We start from the raw sequence: 12,421 nt of genomic DNA, 5'->3' as shown, positions 1-12,421 counted from the left end.
TGATTTGATTTGTTTGTTCTTTGTTTGTTTTTAGAAGTATAATCAAGCATTGTAAGATATACAGTGGAATATATACATGTGCGGTGGTACATGGCATCGTCACTTTTTATAAAGGCAGAGACTCCAACTCTCCCGTTTTCGACGGGAGATCTCCCGCCGAAAACCCATTTTTGCAAAATCTCCCGTTCTCCCGTTTGAGATTTAATTTCTCCCGCCCTGGCTCTCTGTCTCCCGTTGGAAAGGATTTCTTACTTTATTACTATCGTGTGTTGAAAAAATAAGCCTTAGATAGTACAAGAGCGCATCTAGAACCCTAGAAACTTCGTGCTTCGCACACATCAATTTGTTCATTGCTAGGGGTTTCAGGCGGGAGAATCTCCAGATCAGAAGGTGCTTTGGGTTGGAGTCTCTGTAAAGGTAAATTTCATTGTGCAATATGTAAGATTGATATTATTGTTTTTCTCTTTTTTTTTACTCTATGCATTTTTTTGTTTGTTTATATTTCAATGTTTTCATACTGACTCGTGTGGAATGTCTGCAATTCAGCCTGCAGGCTGCCATATATTTTACCCAATAAAATACCTTTTCATAGGAGCAAGAATTTTGCGGCTTAATGATAGTGTACAGTGGTCAGAATTTCTGATGGGTGTTTTTTCCCCATGATTTGTACCATTGCAAAACTCATTGTGTCTGTTAATCTGTTAGTACACTTTTTTTACCATAGCATTGGTATTTATACAAGAGAGACAAATTTTATACTGTATTCCCAAAGTTTGCAGAAAAATGGATTTTCACCACGGTGAACTCCTTAGGCCGATTAGAAATCACTTTGTTATAGTGAATTTTGTTATACATGCCTATCGACATTAAAAGAAAAATTTAGCATAAAAGAAATGGTAATCTTTAAAATTACTTGTTATAGTGAGAGTTTGACATACTGGTGTTCTTCATAATATGAGTCTGCTATATATATATATATATATATATATATATATATATATATATATATATGCAAGATTGCAGAAAAGATAATGTGGTATTTTCCACAACCTACCTGGTATTGGCATTTAAAAATCAAACAGGCAATGAATAACATAAATTGTTTACTATGGATAAGGCAGCCTATAAAGTGTCATGAAAGACAATCAAAGTTATTTTCTTTGAGTGTAAACTGAAAAGGGGGGGATATCATTTCTCCCTGAACATCACTGTTACACCCCTACCGTGTGCTCGGATGATGCATTTCATTGATTGGGAAAAATCAGACAAGGATTTTTCTCTTATGGATAACCTCTCAAAAGAAAAATTTGTTGTATGATCTTGCACATCATGCTTCAGTTTGTATAGAATGTAATCAATACACATGATGAAATTAAATATGTCAACCAGATATTCAGATTAAGTTGAATCAGCACTCTGATAGCGTTACTCTTAATCATCATCAGTAAAGCAGAATGTCTTTAAACGAAATAGGGTGTTTCTGTATGTAAAATATCTTGTCAGTAGTTGGGATAATTGAAAGGATAGTGCAGAGGCTGGGCACTTTTCTTGTGATTTTTTGTTTAGGAAATGACCTCATCTGACATGCAAAAAAGACATCATGATCAAATGGCATTGGTAAATTCAATCATAGCACAATCTTCAAGTGTTAAACTGGGATAAGGTAACAGTCTTGACAAAATCAGGAGACCTAGATTTGTCCTTTGCCCGTCAGAAGAAAAGTGATCAAGATTAGTAAGGTATTCTTGTCAAATCATGCAATCATCAAGTACGTAATATTTTGAGCACCTCCACCAAACATAGATCCGAAGACGGCCAGATAGAGACATGGATAGCATCAATTCTTTCCCATCCCAACTCCAAACTCCAATCGATTTCTGTCCCTTGTGCCATCTCCATTTCTGGAAACGTGAGAGGGAATTTGTCGCATTAAAGATCCGGCAGTTTTATGGCAAATCAATGCTTTCAATTTGTTGTAGGCGCCATTGTTTGTGCTCATCATTTTGCCTCAAGCAGACGTCATCTTTCTTATGGGGGGGGGGGGAGGGAGGTGACAGAGTTTTTGTTTTGGAATTAATGCAATGTTGACAGCTGCTTCAATGTGGCTGATATTGGCTTGACTCTGGACAGCTAAGAAAATCCACTTTTATTTGTTATCCTTATGACTCCTGCTAGAATTGAATAACAGGAATAGAGTGGGAATGTTCTCATAATTGCTAACTCATGCTAACTCAATAATTACAGGACAGGCTGCACAACAAAAAACAAACAAACACACACACACACACACACACACACACACACACACCTGTAATCTTTTCATATTGTGCACTTTCCTTTCAATGTTGGGCAGATATAAAATGGGAACCAAAGAAGAATGTTGGGGAATTAAAAGGCAAAGGAATTGGAAAGAGAAGCTAGGATGGCATATCCAACCAATCAGTGATGGTCACTGGGATAATCTGGAGCCACTTTTAAAGCCAGTCTCTCTCTCTCTCTCTCTCCCTCTCTCCCCCTCTCTCTCTTGCTCTCTCTCTCTCTCTCTCTTTACCAGGGCGGCCAGTAAAACATCATGCTGTGCTGATCAGAAAAAAAGCATGCCAGTAGTATGATGATTGCACCAAGCCATGGGGAAAATGAAAACAGTGGAAATATTCCAGTAATGAATTACACATTGATATTACTGTGATTCCCATCATACATGGTTGCAAAAATTCATGTTGGCTTTGCTTAATTATTTTGTATCACATACTCATTTTTCAAAATATATTTTGCTTTTAAATATCCTTATTTTTGTCACAGCGTATTGAATACCATTGTGGTCAGCAGATTGCACTCTTTGTGTCAACAATGTATACTGATTTCTTTTTCCTGTAATAAATGTATTGCATATTTTTTCAACTCTCACTTGAACAAATGTCAGATATCACCACCCACCCCCCCCCCCCCACCCCTGTCTTTGGGATACTTTGATAAAGCCCATTTTACAATATGATTTGCTAGGTTTTTGTCATAGAATATTTAAAACTATGTTTTTTCTCCTTTTTGTGTGTGTGTGTTATATTGGCAGGAATGGATTGTCAGCTTCCACCAGACTCGGATGTACCCAACAGCCACTATTCGGTGGAGGGCCAGATGTCTGACAGCACGGGCTGGTATCTCCCGGGTACCACGCTGCACTACCAGTGTGACCCTGGCTTCATCGCCCACGGTGCCACGTCCACCCGACAGTGCCAGAGCGGGCAGTGGGTGGGCGAGTTACCAGAGTGTGGTACGTGCACATCATTAATGGATACGCGTCCAATTTAGTAGACGCATGATTAGCCCGTTGAGGATGAGTCCCAGGTATAGTCGGGCAGGTGTCAATGGGAAATGCATGTTGCAGCAAAATCAGTCCGTCCTCAACGGGTTATAGAGACCTGCATACTTTTTGTGCAATGCTAAGATTTGTGAGATAATAGTTGATTATCCTCAGCAGGATGATAGAAAAATGGTAAATGATTAAATGTATACATAATGTACAGATATATAAGAGCTTGACACTACTGTATACACCATGTATTTAGCAAGTCTAATTTCTCTCAAATCAGGACTTCCCGACGTTTTTGCAAGTGTTTAAATTCACAGTTGTGGAGTGCAGTACTAAAGGGAGAAATGTATGCCCGCATGTCATGTTCTGAGTTTATATTTGTTTGTGTTTGTAAATTCATGAATAGCACCTGATTCACAAAATATAAACTTCACAAAATCTTATATATATACACACACAATTATGCTTACAATAACTTCTTTCTCTGGTGATCTATTCGGGCCACTAAAATCTTTGAATCTAAAATTTTGTGGCCCGAAATAAAAGGAAATATTGCTGTATTGGGCCACAAAAAGATAACCTTTTCTGAAATTTGGTGGCCAGATGTGATTTTTTTTTGTGGCCCTGGGCCACTGGGCCACTGGGCCATCGGACATTCATTTTTTTCTTCTTTGCGGTGAATTAAATCTTTGCATCTAATTGACTTCTATATTCCATTGTAGACTTTGTGGAACTAATATCATATTGAATCTATAACCATCAGTATAATTGCTTTCAATTTCAGTAATTGCTTGATTGCGCGTTGAAGGTGACTTTCTATTAGGTATGTCTGTGGTTTTTCTTGAACTCACTGTATACACATAAAACTACTCTGAAATACTTCTGAGATGCATCTGAATTCAAAGAAAAATTACATTTTAATTTATGACTTCCCTCATGCAATCATGGTGTATAAAACATGATGAATGAAGTTATTGCTTGATTGCACTATAAGATGATACAATAGCTCTACTTATTAACATGACTGGAAACACCATTAGCATACACAGTTGATAGGTTGTATGCAATGATGATGCTGTGGTAAATGACACCATTCTATTACCTGTAGCACTTGGAAATGCTTATAATGAACATGAGCATCTTAGAGTGAAATCTCAAATTGGCTGAAGTCGATAATCGTTGGCCCTCAAACATGTACCGGTAGGCACAGTGTCTTTTGACTTTCTGCCATAGGTAGGTATGCAGCATACATATCTGCATAAATTCTAATTGTACTCTCTGGGCCATATTCTTTCATTTTATTTCTACTTTCTATTTTTTGCTAATTGCAGTGCTGTTGTATTTCACTCACGTTTTAGTAGGCCAGCAATCACTCATACTCACAGGCCTATGCCAAGGGATGAACGTAAGAGATTTTAATTCCCATCGAGGAAGTTACACAAAATCCATACTCATACAAGGCAGGCCACTTCTGTAAATATAGCGTGCTATCAATCATAATTCAACCCCTGCTTGCGTGCTGATTGCTCGGATATCGTCCATATGATCTGGCCAGTAGAAAACTCCAAATGTCATCATTAGATTGCTTTCTATGCATCAAAGCACTGGTTAGAGGGATGTTGATTTTGCTGTAATAGTGTATCATTGAAAAATGCTAGATCCGGGCGACATTATATGTTATACATTCACTTGTAATTCTTCCCAGTCAGAAGATAAAGGAATTTTGACTGATGGTAGTCTTTGTTTAACCTACTAAGTATCACAAATGCTTGGGACAAATGTTGCCTTAAAAATTAATGTTTTGAACCTAAATTTGTTGTGATGAAATCAATATTAGTGTGTGTTTTAAATATCATATCAACAGGAGTCCCCCCCCCCCCCCAAGACATGAAAGGGAAATCACTTGATATCAAAAAGTGAAATTGTATGAACACATGGCCTGATTTAGGCATGAAAAAGAAATGCCACGTCAGTGCCACTTATAATTTGCAATTATGGCATTGTGGGCAGAAATGTGTGAGATGTATTATCCCCATCAATCTCATGTGCTCTGAACCAAAGGTTTTTACAATTTAGGGAATGCCAAGAAAATCATACATAATTCCTCTTCCAGAACCAGTGGTGTTTACATCCTTCCGGTTGGACAGAACAAATGAAGCTGCAAGTTGTATGTCTGTGTGTGTGTGTGTGTGTGTATGTGTGTTTGTGTCTGTATGTGTCTGTGTCTGTTTGTCTTTGTGTTAGCAAGTATCTGTGTGTCTGTCTGTCTGTGTCTGTGTGTTAAGGCCTATGTGTGTATATGTGCGCGTGAAGAACAGATTTTGTTAGTCATTATCATATTGATATAATCAAGCTTTTTTTATCGTGAATATTACAAGTTGACCGATAATCATAAAATCAACAATCTGCAAAAATATTGTCTCCATAACACACAAGTGCACCGTTTATTGCCTCCGAGGTTGGAAATCACTTGCCTTTCCTCTGAATAAAGAAAACACTTTAAATCTCATTCTGGTTCTCAATCGCTCAAAGTGTAAATAAAGGGTTATGTACATCTAAGACACATATTTGCATGGAAACCAGAGGCCTCCTAGATGACTGCATGGCAGCCAAATTGCTCTAGTTTCTTTCTTTTCTCCATTGTTTTTGTTGGCTTGTATGCTAGTGAATAAGTATCACGTACATAAAAGTTTTGCCCGATTTTGACTAGATCCATTATTGACAGATTCGGGTTCATTGAGGGCAGCAGACAATTTGTGGCACTGGGCGCAGCCATGAGCTCATTTTGCGGTGTCCCAGGCGACCCCCCCTCCTTTCCCCCACCCCCCAGGCAACATGTTTATCGCGCACTTGTAACAAAGGTTCGCGCACTAAGCAAGCATTCGCGCTCTCAGTACGACACGCCCATTGGCTAAAACAACCATGCGTCAGTTTTTTCATTCCGTGCGCGGAAGGGGGTGAGGGAGAGGGGAGGGGGGGTCGGTTGAGACACCGCGTAATGGCGCTGCCCATGCCAAAAATACACATAGTGCGTCACAGAATCGGTCAATACTCAAGGATTTGTTTGTACCTGTCTGTTAACCTGTTGAGGACGGGCTGATTTTGTTACAACACGTATTTCCCATAGACACTTGCCTGAGTATACTCAGGACTCGTCCTCAATGGGTTAACATGTGATAACCTCACTATTTCTTTTAATAGAATTATTAACTCTATCATTTGCTACCTTTATCCATCATTCTAACTGCATGTTAAAGTGTATTTTAAGACCATTTGGGCACGTCAACTGCTATCAAAATATCCTTTTAAATTTCACTAGATAATTACAGTTTTCCCTCCTGTCAATAGCAGTAAATGACTGTTTTTCCATCTTTACTCTTGTTTTGTCCACACATCTGTATACAGTTTTTACCTTTGCAATATCACACTTGCTTACTAAAAATATATCTCCAAAAGCCATATCTGCTGCAGTACTTGCCATAAGCTGATAGTCCTCAGCAAGTTATAGATGTACTATGCAGCTTTCAGTGATTAAGAACACTATGAGGAGATGCAAATAATCTAAGCCATTTTTAATCAGGTGCTAATTTCATTTGTATTGGCATAAAGTTACAAGCAGGCTTCTTAAATCTCAAACCAATACACTCTGACATTTGCAGTATTGTGTCTTTTAGTCACAAGTTAAGAGTGTTTGTATTTTTTTTTGATGTAATGTATGCATTACAAAGTTTTTATGTTCCATGAAATGCAACTTGTGAAAATGTATGGATTGGGGTTACAGAGGTTCATATCTCGCAACTTTCATGAATCATCATTTTCTCCGGGGTCTTTTTTTTATTCATGTTTGTTCCTATATATTTGGGGTTTTTTTGCCTCTTTTTGTGGCTGTGATGATGTAGAAAGAAGATACATGTTTGTAATCGATGGATATTTTCCAAGTCTGTGTGTGGTGATGAATCAACAGAATAACTCCGTGACAGTCCATCCTTCAAATATGGAGAATAAATACACTTTCATCTTCCTCTGACACCAGTATGCTAGCCTCTCCAACCTATTTTGCAAAAGTAAAAAGAAAAAGAAAAGGAAATCCAGGAGAAAAAACAGAGTAACCATCCATCCAATCCATCTGCGCTGTTTTTGTCATGCAACTCCAAAGCATATGTCGTAATATTTGCTTAGGAGTGATTAATGCAGTTTCGAAAGCTCCCAAGTTAAGCTTTACACCACTTTATCTTTGCATCAATTCTAGTATGGAGGTACACTGGAAGAGATCATTATTTGTTTTATGTACCTCTGTAATGCGTAATCCTCATTTGCTTTCTTTCTTTCAGTGCAATATTTGACAGGGGAAAAAAAAGAAGAAAGAAGAAACAGACATATGTCTGCATTGACTTAGAGTTGGTTTGATTTGATTTGTTCACTGTACACATTCTCTATCAATCTTTATATCAGCATTATGAATATCATTAATATAAGCCTTATTTAGATAAGGCCCTACCTATGGAAGCTTACATAAAAAATAAAATGAACAGAGCAAAGGGGTAAAGGATGGTTTCAACTCTTCTGCTTGGAAAAATACGGAATGTTCAAACTGAGTTTTGTGACCCTTGTATAAATGCTTATAAGAAATGCCTCCAAGATTGTATCAGCTCCTTTCAGTCACAGGATATGGTGAACACTGTAACAACATCAAAGAGATAAAATATGTAGCCTCATTTTACATGAACTGAGAGGTTTTGTCCTCATGTTAACAAAATGTATCCTCTGCTTGTTGTTTTTAAAGTATCATCATCATTATGCCATAAGATATCTTATGCAGGCAGTAATCTGTCAAGTAGCAATGAACAGGGAAGCATTGTTATGGCTTCCCTGTTGCAAAATTACTGTGTGAACAATCAGACAGCATTATTGTACTTCTTGTTGATTTTTCACACAGACACTTTTAGATGAGTTTTAAGAGTGCTTTAGGAAATTTGTCACAAGTATGTTGACAATTCTTCATTTAAGCTTGTTGCGCATTAATATAATGATATCATAAAGTGTATCTCTGCTTGTCAGTTTCAGTTATAATTCTCTCATCCTTCTTTTTTACGAACATGCAATTTCGTATCATTATAGTGGGCTTTATTGAATATGGTAAAATCAGATGGACAGAATGATACAAGTTTATCAAGTACCTAAAAAGAGGAAATTACGGAATTTTTGTAGCATGATTTCACTGAATAGTGATAATTGGCACAACTGCTTATTTTAGAATTAGATGGTGTGATGATTTCATCACCTCTAAATTCTCCCATTTTTTCTACAAAAAGTTTTTCGATCAAATAATAAGCAATATTCTATAACCCCTTTTCCACTTGAAAGTCAGGGTTATTTTGTGAAAAGAATAGATATTTACAGGAGATTTATGAACAGATATTCACTGGCATATTTGTGAGGTAACAACATCATCACCTCCTCCAAGTGGCATATGTGGCTTCACCCTTAGATACATGCTCAAGTATACATGGGAGTAGTCTTCATCAGGTCAATGTGCTTTGTTTGCTGGTTGGCACGCCTCCTAGTTACTGGAGTGTGTTCTTCGGGGTCATCCTATGAGCCTGACACCTACGAGTCATATGGCCCACGAGTTTGACATTGAAAAGAGGTCCATGAGTCGTACAGCCCATGAATCATGCAGCCCATGAGTTTGACACTAGGCAAATAAGGCCCATGAGTTCGACACTAGGTAAAAACAACCCATGAGTTTGGACATTATAACACAGGGCTTAATGTGCTGGTCTCATGGGCCTTGTTTGCTTAGTGTTGAACTCATGGGCTGTATGACTCATGGGCTGAATAACTTGTGGGCCGTATGACTCATGGGCTGCATGAACTGTGGGCTGTGAGATTCGTGGGTGTTGAACTTGTGACGTGCACCCCTTTCTTTGCTGGCCAGCACCAATGCGTGGAAATGACTCATCAATGAAAAAGAGATTACTTAACTCTCCTTCCCATCCTAATCCCTGAAGAAGTCACCATGACCCTTCTGTTGGACTGAGCCACATAATGTTGCACCAGAGTAATTGAGCTAACTGTACTACTTGGTCAGGTTTTGACGAATTACTGAATGCCAACAACAAAGTTTGGCTAGTTGAGCTACATGCCAAGGCACATGAAGAGTTAACATTGCGGCGTTGTGAAAACATGTTTAATGCTAGATTCTGTTACTTTCTTGTTGTAGGTCTGATTTGGATGAAGCATTTTCCATGTATGTTCACGGGGGCGGGGCATTTCATGAAGCGTTTTGGTCGGATATTTTTCTGACAAACTGTCAAAAGCTACTGAAATCCTTGCATCTGATTGGCTGAGATGATTCATGAAATGCCCTCCTGGTCATACTCTTACTATCAAAGCCAATATTAATTTGGTTGCCTTTGGGATCACTTATCATTCATGCCTCCCTTCTCTGATCTGCCACCCTCAGTCAAGGAGCAGCTCTGCGAGGATCCAGGCAAGCCGGACCACTCCAAGCGATGCTGCCAGAGCATCTTCAGCACCGGGGTGCGAGTGAGCTTTTACTGCGACGAGGGCTACCAGCTGATCGGCGACGACGAGAGGACGTGCCAGGCCGATGGAACATGGTCTGGACTTCAGCCATCTTGTGTAAAAGGTTTGTCTCTCAGAGCATAGAGAGTATGTAGTCGCCTTATGCTTGTATCAGTGGGTGATTTGGTTCGTGTTTGTTTTCACAGTGATAAATCATTTTCACTCTTCTCACAGAATGGCACTGTTGTTTGGGCCCATGCATAATTGATAAATGTTGCTGAAGAATGTATTTTGATGCATGAACACAAAGAGATAAAAGATGATGAAAGATGGTCACTGCTTGATTTCATTATTCCAGCAGGTTGTAGGAGGGGACGGGGATGCCTCAAAGAGTACTGAGTATATTTTAGTTATATTTGTGTTTTATTATTCAATTGCCCCACAAATTGAGAAACATGGCATGTGGGACATCTTATACTGAGATATTTTCAACTTTAAGAATATGCATATATGTTTAGGCTAGTCTATATGATATATTGCTGCCTTTGTAGTTTTTTCTTTCATTCTTGGTTCTCAGCAAGCTCTAATTTTACCCTTTTGGTGTTGTAACACTTTTGCTCACCACACCACTAAACTGAATCATATTGAATGCTCTTTTGATGATAGACATCATCATAAAACTATCCTGACAAGACAGTTATTTTCACGGAGGCAATGAAACAAAAGCAGCTGTGAAGCATCTGTGAAAGTTTGTGCAAAATGAGACATTTGATTACTTAAAGTCATTGAGTTAGCTGAAATTTTATTTGAGGTATTTAACACTCCTCATCTGAATTTAGGCAAAAATTGACCCGGGAGACATTGCAGTCACATGATGTTAATTTCTATTAGTAATGGCCAGTAGGGAGCCATTTGAATTGATGTAGACATTTACATTAACCCATTCCTGACGGTAACCTGATGACCTGCATATCAAGTCTATGGGCATTTCAGAATTCAGTATGGAACGTGATAACACTGATATCACTCAGATTTTCATTGATCTTCTGTGTTACCACATGGCTTCAGATCCATTCACTGCAATTTCTTCTGCAAGCAAATTTGCATAGATTTTGCTACTAGGTGAAAGCTCATGATAAGCTGTATCACTTTTACTATTGCTTTTCTCTGACACAGCAACAACTGACCCAACCATCCACGGAACCAACATGTTCAACACAGAGACCCTGACAATTGTCACAGCCACCACCGGTTCCATCCTTGGTGTCCTGGTCATTACCGTCATCTTGACGAGTCGGCAGTGCTGCTCCCAGCGGCACCACGGACGCCGCTGCTACCCCCACTGTCCTCCAGGCTCGCCTTGCAAGAATTCACCATGACTCCGACGCCCTCTTGGCTGTGTCCGACAATATCGATGTGGTCTTGCCGACCTACGATGAGGCCATGGCACCGGTCGTGACGGTGCGCCCTCGAAGGGCATCGACAGAGGATGCGGCCAACTCCGAAAGTACGGATCAAGAGAGCAGGTCCGCAGTACAGGGGAGACCCCTTCCACCATTACCACCACCAACTCAAGGACGTGCCACAAGGAGCCGACGCACCAGAGGTTCACGTAATTCCACCAGTGCTGAGACAGATACCTCGCCCCTATTGGAGACCTCGCCAGCTGCAACAGCGCCACCACCCCCCATATCAGAGTGAGCCAGCCCCGGCGTCGGAGGAGGTGCCCGAACCCGATGGTGAGGTTCCGCACAGCCACGTTGGCAACGATCTCTATGCAGAGGTTTCCCCCAGAAGAGCCGAGGTTCAGGGAGATGGTGCACATATTAGCAACAGTACTGACAATCAAGAATCTGTGTGTGATAATGGGGCTGAATAGCAATACACATACACGCACACGCACACACAACACACACACACTTGAGGCTATTTAAAAGTCGATTTTGTATGAGACAAGGAATTATATGTTATTGTGTGTCAACTGTGGATGGAGTGACTACCTGAACATAATATACCAAAATATATGTTAGCATTTCCATATACATGTACTTCTTTTTCCACAGAGTAGTTGAACCTCAATGATGGCTTAACATCTTTGGTTATTGTCTTTTGTAAGCAGCTTGTACTATGAGTGAGATGCTGCATTTATTGTATTGTACTTAAAAGTATGTTTAGCTATGTTATTTAGACGTCAGGTGGGTGTCATAAATCATTATCATACTTTCTTTAAGAGGCTGATGTATAGACCTGTAGTTGAGAAATTCCTTAAATTTCAGGATATTAATTACATGAATGTCATGATTTTCTGTGATGCAGTATTTGCCTGCATAAAGTCACTGTTTATACATATTGTACTAAATTCTGCTCTGTTCAAAACAAAAATTGGTTAAACTTTATGAACCATAGTCCTAAGGCCAAATTCAACATAACTTACAAAGGTAAATGTCTAAAAGTTGATGTCGATTGATACTTGCTCCAAAAGATTTATTAAGGATACCTTCAATATCATGAGCATTGACTCACTAATAAGAAAAGAAAATACCAAACTTGCCTAACTAGTTACCATCAAAATACATGAATTAT

General features: G+C 39.2%; 1 pseudogene; it reads left to right on the top strand.

Moving 5' to 3' along the window:
• LOC139717280 (sushi domain-containing protein 4-like) overlaps positions 1-12,060 on the top strand; it is a 460,844-nt pseudogene extending 448,784 nt beyond the window's left edge.
• The last annotated feature ends 361 nt before the right edge of the window (positions 12,061-12,421 follow it).

Source organism: Diadema antillarum, unplaced genomic scaffold, assembly GCF_040938485.1.
Source record: "Diadema antillarum isolate AM-2024a unplaced genomic scaffold, OU_Dant_1.0 scf00000074, whole genome shotgun sequence".
NCBI lineage: Eukaryota > Metazoa > Echinodermata > Echinoidea > Diadematoida > Diadematidae > Diadema > Diadema antillarum.
The sequence above is the reverse complement of the archived record's forward strand: the minus strand, read 5'-3'. Positions and strand labels throughout refer to the sequence as shown.